The following is a 9151-nucleotide window of genomic DNA, read 5'->3' on the forward strand; positions in this document are numbered from 1 at the left end:
CGTATCAATAAAATATCCCTACGCATATCGTCTTTCTAGTTTAATTATTACCCTCAACAAACGGGGGTCCGGGGGCAGCGCCCCTGGCATCGGGGTTCTAGGGGCGGCAGCCCCTAGCGGGTCCAAGGGGCAGAGCCCCTGGTTGGGGTTAAGCTGCCAGGTCAGCTTGGAAAAATTTTATTTTCATTAACTGTCTTAACACATTTTCCATTAGGATTTTGAACCATTAAATAATTTGCTACTTAAAGTCCAAGGGCTTCTTTGTAATTAAATCATTCTTTTCTAAGTCAAGGACCATTCTGTCATTCTGTTAAACTTCTAATTCGTTACATTTCTCTTAACGAACTGGTCATGGTAACGAACTGGACCCTCTAACGAATCAGTCCATATAGCGAACCAGCCCAAGTGGTGAACTGGACCTTCTAATTCGTTATCTCCTTTAACGAATGACTATAACGGATTGGGGCTAATTCGTTATCTTTTAACTATAGCGAATCAAGGGTAATTCGCTATCTTTTCCCCTAACGAACTGAAGCTAATTCGTTACATTCCCACCGACGAATCAGCTAAGCGAATTACTTCTAATTCGCTAGTTACCCTTAGCGAACTAGGGTTAGGTCAGAACATTCCCTGAAAACCTCGTATTAACTTTTCCGGCGCCGCCGCCGGAGGGCCGCCGGAAAACCGCGGATTCGCCGGAAAAACGAGTTTTAACTCGTTTTTCACCGTTTTTCGTCCCGTTCGATCCAGATATGAGCTAGGGTGACCCCTAAGCTCATCTTAGGTTCGTTTATGCCCGATTCCACCCGGATCTCGTGACTTAAACGGTTTAACGATGTCGGCTCGTCGTTTCGTGACCATATCTAACGGATTTAAGCTCATACAACATAATACTATCATACCTTGGGTCGGGATCGGTTTTCTCTTCTATTTTTCGGCTAGAGAGAGGATTAGAGAGAGAGAGAGCTTAAGTGTGTGTTTTGGTGGTGTATGGAATATGTGTAAAATGAGGGAATTAATGGTGATTATGGTTTATATATTTAGGGATCATGGGCTTAATCCCATGGTCTTTCCTTCTTTTTTTTATACCCAAGTCCATAACCCATATCCATTTAACCCAACACTAGCCCAACTCTTAATAACCCATACTCTTAATAGCCCATCTCACATGAACAGTTTGCATCTTTCTATATATATATTATACATTATTACTGTTGTGTCTTAAACTGGTGTTTTACTCACTCAACATGTGTTGTTGACAAAAATATATTTTATACCATTTGCAGGTTATCAGCTTGGTTGTTTAGCAAGATGGAGGTCACGTAGAGATGCCTTTTAGAATACTAATAATTAATCATTGTTGTAGTTTCTTTATATTTGATGTACTTAAATGTAATTGTCTTATTTAAATAAATTAAATAGATACTGGCATTTATTAATCTTTCTTGATAGTAACCTTTGAAAAGCTGTGAGCAATTAGTTCGCCCCAGCATTTTCGCCGTAGGTTGGGGTGTGACAGATTGGTATCAGAGTCGAAGGTTTAAGATTGGTCTTTAGTGGTGCCTTAGTAACATGTTTAGAAGCCCCATGCGTGTTTATTTGTTTACCTGATGTGTTCTATTTGATTGTTTACAGCTTGCGTAATTATTGCTAAGATTAGGTACTTATTTAACTGCTTAGTTAATTATTTATTTTATTGTCATGCACACACAACTCTGAAGCTATGTTTCACTCTCAAAATATTTTATTACTCTGAGACTATATCTCATTCTCAAAATATTTTTATAACTTCGAGGCTATGCCTCAATCTTAAAATATTCCTATTGAATATATATTTTTTATTTTTTATTAATTGCCTTTTATTGTCGAAAATTTCCTTGCGAATTTCCTACCTTTGTTTTTGCTCCTTTTTATTAAAGTTAGGGAGTGTGACAAGATTTTCCCGCCATAGTAGAAATTTTCACGCGACCGACACTTTAAACGTTGAACGTAATCGGCTAAACGGTTACACCATTTATTGTGTTTTATTGTTTTTAAAATGTCTAGTCGAGTGTAAAACCCACGGGATGCCATGGACACGCCAACTGTACATTTGTTATATTTGCGATATTTTTTTGGAACATTATCATCTGTGGAGATACACGAGATGTTTCAACTACTTATGCTTGAGTTCGTTTACTCGTTATTTAGTTTGGTCGGTCAAATCGCCATGTAACGCTCATGGGCCGACAAGCTCAATTGATTCGTTGATTTGTTAATTAAGTTGGGTCATTCAAATTGCCATGTAATGCGCATGGGAGGCCGACTAACACATTTGTTTTGGTGTTGGTATGCTATTAAGTTGGGGAAACAAAATGCCATGGAAAGCTCATGGGAAACCCAACACCTCGAAGGACATTCGTAAATTGTTTATTTGTCTGATTTTTATAAGAAACGATTTATGATTTGATTTAATTATTCAATTATTCTACTATTCATTTATGCAATTAATTAATTTCTTACTTACTAAATCATTTTTGGATCAAGATCAACTGATTCGATATATTCATTCAATCAAAAAATTTTATTCTCCTGATCGGATACAAACCCTTTATTCATCAAGACTCGGTCATCACGAGCTAACCAAAACAATTTACACTCATTGAAATCGGTTTTCACATATTCATCTTTTCACGTTATTATAATATCAATACCCCAATTGATTTAAACAATATGGCACAATTTAATACTCATGATATCATATACATAAACTATTGAACATATTCAAGTATTCAACCTCAAATTTGTAATTTGTTAAAACATGTCAATCTTTGATAAAATTTATTCACTCATCAAATTAACTCATTGATTTTCAATTTGAATTCTAACTTACCCTTAAGCTATGAATAAACATCAGCATAACATATTTAAGTTTCGATTTACACAATAACTCATATGAAATCTACTTAACTATCCAATCTTCTCATTAAATCACATTTTTACTAATCATAGAATGTTTTCTCAACATCAAATAACACAAATCATTTTTTTATAACCGCCTCATGGCCATATGTTTAGTCAAGGAGATAGCTCCTGTGATCTCTAAAATATCAACTCAACTTCCAAAAAATAAATAAAATCAATTCAATCTTGTTCATCAACTTCTTCGCTAATAAACTCAATTCATTTACCCTTACTCATTCTCATAACAACAACAATAACAAAAACAAGTTTAAACATCTATACGCTGTTAATCAAATTAACAATCAATCTCAACAAAACCTTAGCGTCTCAAACAAGAAATTTACTTCAAAATTCACTCATTATGCTTCACTTGCCACATACTACAAGACGTTCCACAATGGTCTATGCCGTCTGAATCCTAAAACCCATGCTACGACGTTTGCTCAATTTTTAAACCTTGCTACGTGTAATTGCTACAAATATGGAAATCCTAATCACCTACGCCATGTGTGTTCTCAATTTAATCATATTCAACAAACTCGAATTTTTAAACCTATGCTAGTAAACCTTACTTTGCAGCCTCATTAAAATATTTCAATTCAATCAACTTCAATTATTCAAATTTTTATGGATCTAATTATTCAAGTTGTTTCAATTCAAATAAATCAAATTAATTATAACTAAGTTTATCAAAGAAGATGTTTTGTCATTTCTTATCTAAACATAATTTATCTTTTCTCAAACGTACATTATAACAAATCTTTATTCGATTTTTGGATTTAAACAATTTTAATATTAATAATTTATTGATTTTAAATGATTCTGCTCATATAATAAAATCTACCTTTTCAAAGACAACTGCTTATAATACCGTACCTCTAGTTTATCTCTTGTCCTCACTTATGCCAATTCGTTTCACTCTTAACCCTAAGGAATCCTTTCCTTTTCAAACTTCCAAGATTTATAACTTTTATCAAAAGATGTTTTAGAAACTTTAACATTTTACCAAATCAACTCAAGAGTTCAATTCATTTTTAGCAATATTTTACACAATAACTATCTTCTATATCTCATCAAAACGTATTAAGATTCTTGTTTTCTCTAAAAATCGTGTCTTTCAATGTTTTGTAACCCACGCTATGGGAGAGTTATGTGGACCATCCGACGACCTAAATAATTATGGAGGCCTACATATTTATCGAAGTCCTCACATGGAAATCATAATGCGTGCAATTGTGTGTCATAACGTAGAATCAAAAGTAGTTGGAGTAATGGTACAAATGCAGAAATGATAAGGACATGGTGGATACGCCGTTGGTACATCCTATATATAAGTGCCCTTATCGGATTTGTATTGGAACGTTGCTTGGACTATTCAAAGTTTTGTATTATGAGTAATTTAAAAATTATATTTAAAATTTTCCTTTCCTCAAAATGTAATGGTTTTATTTTATTATTCTTTAATATCGGGACGAAATTTTCTAAAGTAGGGGAGACTGTAAAAACACGGATTTTTCATTTATTAAACAAGTACCAATACCTGTTGGTACATGATGTCAGTAGTTCAGTATCTAGTGTCTGTAATCGTGTTATTTGGATTTGTATTGATGTTTAAGCGAACTTGTCTCACAAGTTCGCCTGATATAGGCGAACTTATGGAACAAGCGAAGTTAGTAACAACTTCGCCTAAACATGTTAGGCGAAGTTGTCGTATGATATATAGGTTAGCCTACGGGTTATTTGTAAAAAACGTTTTTTAGTACGTGTAATCGGTGATTGTATATCACGTGTTATTAGTTGCAATACAACGTGTTTTTTGAGTATTGTAACGTGTGTCTGCTTGTGTTTAACGTATATCGATTCTACGCTCGTATCGTCTTACGTAGGGATTCCGCACCTACGTAGAACGAGATATTTCCGTGTAGATTCGGCTGGGAACCTTCAATTGGTATCAGAGCATTTGCTCGTGATTGTGTGGTTCGGGATTATCACACGGGTGTAGAAATCGTTCCGTTCGACTATTCGTGGGACGAGTTTACGTTAATATACCGAGTTTTCGTGTCCTACCCTTCTCCCACCATAAAAAAACAACCCATTACACCTTCACATACCTCGCAATACGTCTAAATCAAACCTGCAAAATCGTTGTGTTCATCAGGCGAAGTTGCCGCCACTGTTTGTAGGGTTTAGGCGAAGATATAAGTTTAAGCGAAGTTATTAACAACTTCGCCTACCTCACAAGTTCGCTTAACTTAAGCGAAGTTATCTGCAACTTCGCCTAATCAGGCGAAGTTGAGAAGAAGCGAAGTTAAGAATTCAAGCAAAGTTAAGACTTAAGCGAAGTTAAGTTTAACTTCGCCTATTGGTACTGTTCTGAATAATTGAACATTTTTTGTTTGTTTCTTTGAGTGTTCGTTAGTATTTCCTCCAAAGATGACTTCTATAAATATTACGGAACTGGTGAAAATGGAGGTGGAAGCAGGTTCAGCTACTAAGGCACCGAAAATGCTTAAGGGTACCGATTTCATGGCTTGGAAAGATCGGTTTGAGCAGTATGTTAAATATCAAGATGCTAAGATGTGGGTGTGCATTCAAGATGGATACATTCCACCAACGGCTTTGTATGAGGGTCGTGAACAAATTAAGAAATACAATAAGATGGAAGAGGAAGAAAAGAAGATGTATAAGGCTGAAAGCAAAGCTCATGCTGCGATAACAATGGCTCTTCCACAAGAGATTCTTCACACCTTCATGAAATATAAAACCGCCAGAGAGCTATGGGAAGCGCTTGAAAACCGATATGAAGGTAATGTGGGGATACGTGCATCCAAAATTAAGCTACTCAAAACCCAATTCTCGGTGTTCAAGCATTTGAAGAATGAGTCACTTGATGATATCATCACAAGGTATTACCACTTAATGACCGAACTCAGGAACTATTCAATTGACTATAAAGAAGAAGAGATCGTGGAAAAACTTCTTGATGCTCTCCCACCGAAATGGGAGATGTACACTGTCTTGATGAGAGAAGATAAAGAGTTTGCCAACATTGACTTGGAAACAGCAGTCAATAAACTACGAACTTTTGAACTTAACATGGTTCGAAAAGAGACATCAACTGATCAGGTTCAGGATCCGGGAATGTATGGTGCGAAAGTTAATTCAAGTTCAAGTTCGAAGTCAGAATCATCTGCTTACTACTCAAAGGGAGACTCGAGCTCTAACTCAACTCATGATGGTCATGTAACTCTCAACATGGATGGTGATGTGTGTTTCGTAGCTGGTGGAACAAATGCTTCTAAACCTCAAGCAACAAAGGGTAGTTTTTCCTCAAGTGTTCCGAACAACAACTACTCTCAGATGCCCATGAGTGTTAAATCTGCTGAACAGCAGTTTGCTCTCTATGCATCTTTCATTGCTTCTTACGAAAATTACATTAAAGGTAAAATCGTTGACCCTGCAACTTTAGACGAAGACTATGATCAGATCGATGCTGATGATCTGGAGGAGATGGATCTGCAGTGGCAGATGGCGATGATAGTAAGAAGAGTCAAAAGGTTTATGAAGAAAACTGGTAGAAAGTTTGTTGGCGAAAGACCAGGGTTTGATAAGTCAAAGGTTCGGTGTTATAACTGTCAACAGAATGGACACTTTGCTAAAGAATGCACAAATGAACGAGTAGAACATAGTCAGAACAGGCCAACACAACCGAATGGGGGAAGTAACGAGAATAGGGCGATGATATCCAGACAGAACGGGGAATACAATTGGAATCTGCAAGTTGAGGAAGTGTTCGAACAGGCCAACTTGGTTAACATCGAAACTGAAGGAAAAAACAGAGAGACAAGAGAAGATCAAGCTTATATGGCAGAGGTGAATGATCAGCTCTCTGAGGTAACTTCTAAACTCCCTTGTACGAAATGTGAAAATCTGTCTGAACAATTGAAAACAATAACTGATCAGTTTGTTAGTTTGGATGCTCAATTTAAAACAATAAAAGAAGATCATTATTACACTAAAACTAGAGAAAACAGTTACACGGTAAAAATAAAAGCTAGTGAGAAAGATATCAGAAGTCTTAAAGCCAGTCTAGCTGAAAAAATACAAGTAATTGATCTTAGCCATGAAGTGTTAGAAGAGAAAACCAAACTAATTGCTGAAAGGGATAAACAGATAGATGATTACCAGGTGAAAGTGGTGGAACTAAACAGAAAGCTTGAGCAATTTAGAAATTCCTCCGCAATACTTGATCACCTCGTAAGTGATCAACGTTCCCCAGTTAAAAGGGGAGGAATTGGATATTCTGAAGTTCCACCACCTTATAATCATAACTATACTTATGATCCTAGTAATCAGAAATCTGTTGATGTTGAAATTGGTCAGACAGTTCCTGTTAAAGTTACGATTAAAGATCCAGAAGTTAGTAAAAGCGAAACGAGTAAGCCTGTTTCGAATGTTAAGATTTCTGTTCCTAGTTCTGTCTCATCAAATTCGGACAAGACATCCGAGTCTAGTGAGACAAAAGAAGAGGCAGTGTTACTAAAACGTGGAGAGGAACATAAACCAACTGAAAAGAATTCTCCACTAAACCCGTATGTTCCACCATATGTTAGACAAACGGGCAGTAATGCAACCTCAACATCTAAAACAACTGTTGAGACGAAAGTTGAACACAGGAGTTATTTCAGATGCAATCAAATAGGACACCTGATCGCTGATTGCCCTCTGAATCAGAGATTCAGAGGTATGAGGCCTTCGAAAACTGAGAATAGAGCTAACAGTAATTACTATAATGGTAAGAATGCAATCTCATCAAAGTTCAGATATTGGACTAATCCAGGTTTTCAAAGAAATCGATCTCAGTTTTTCCCTATAAACAACCAAATCATTAGTTATAATTCATTTAATTCACGAAGGTTTGGATGGCCTCATAGTCAATCTACAAGAAGGTATCCTCTTAGGACTTACAGAAATCATTCTAATACTAACTTTGGACAGCCAAAGTACGGGATGCCTTTTAACAGATTTAATCGACCCAAGACCAATAGCTCTTGGGTCCCCAGATTTTAATCCTTTACTTTAATCGTGCAGGAACAGTTGAACAGGGCTGCAAACAATCTATGGGTTGTGGATAGCGGCTGTTCCCGGCACATGACGGGTAACAAGAATTTGTTACACGAATGGAAACCTGTTCAGGGAGGTAGAGTAAGTTTTGCTGGAGAGAGTGGTGGTAGAATTACTGGAATGGGGACGGTGACAAATGGTAAAATGAAGCTAGAAAAGGTGAATTTCGTTGAAGAGCTGAAGCATAATTTGCTGAATGTGTCTCAGATCTGTGACAAAGATTACACTGTGCACTTTACCAAAAATGAAGCGATTGTACTGTATCCTGGTTTCAAGATACCAGAGGCATGGATAGTAATGAAGGCTCCAAGGGAAAAGAATACATATGTTATGGACTTGAGGTCGACTGAGATGGCAACAGAAGAATCATGTCTTCTGTTAAAAGCAACTGAATCGGAGTCCGAGTTATGGCATCGAAGAATGGGGCATATAGATCTTCGAAAAATGAACTACATTGTCAAGAATGGGCTGGTGCTGGGTGTTCCCTTGAAAAATTTCAACTTTGAAGACCAATATCTATCGTGCAAGAAGGGAAAGCAACACAAGAAATCTCATCACACCAAGAAGGTTAATTCAATAGTCAGTACCCTAGACCTACTTCACATGGATCTCTTCGGTCCCGTGAATGTAAAAAGCCTAGGTGGAACATCATACTGCTTGGTGATAACTGATGATTTCTCTCGATATTCTTGGGTATATTTCCTGAAGACAAAGGATGAAACGGTTCAGTTGGTAATTAACTTGATTACCAAGGTTGAGAATATTATGGGGAGAAAGGTTAAATACATCAGGAGTGACAATGGGACAGAGTTCAAAAACTATCAGATGGAGATATTCTGCTTACAGAAAGGGATAGACCACCAGTACAGCGCTCCGTATACTCCGCAACAAAATGGGGTGGCTGAGAAGAAGAACAGAACGCTAATTGAAGGAGCCAGAACCATGCTGGCTGATTCTAAACTTCCTGTGGTGTTCTGGGCTGAAGATGTTGCAACAGCCTGTTATATCCTTAATCGAGTTTTAACTGTTAAAAGATTGAATAAAACTGTTATGAACTTATGCATGGTAGAAAGCCTAACTTGAA

This window comes from Bidens hawaiensis, unplaced genomic scaffold (genome assembly GCF_021521415.1).
Source record: "Bidens hawaiensis isolate Kalapana, Puna unplaced genomic scaffold, B.hawaiensis_p1.1 tig00015228_1, whole genome shotgun sequence".
NCBI lineage: Eukaryota > Viridiplantae > Streptophyta > Magnoliopsida > Asterales > Asteraceae > Bidens > Bidens hawaiensis.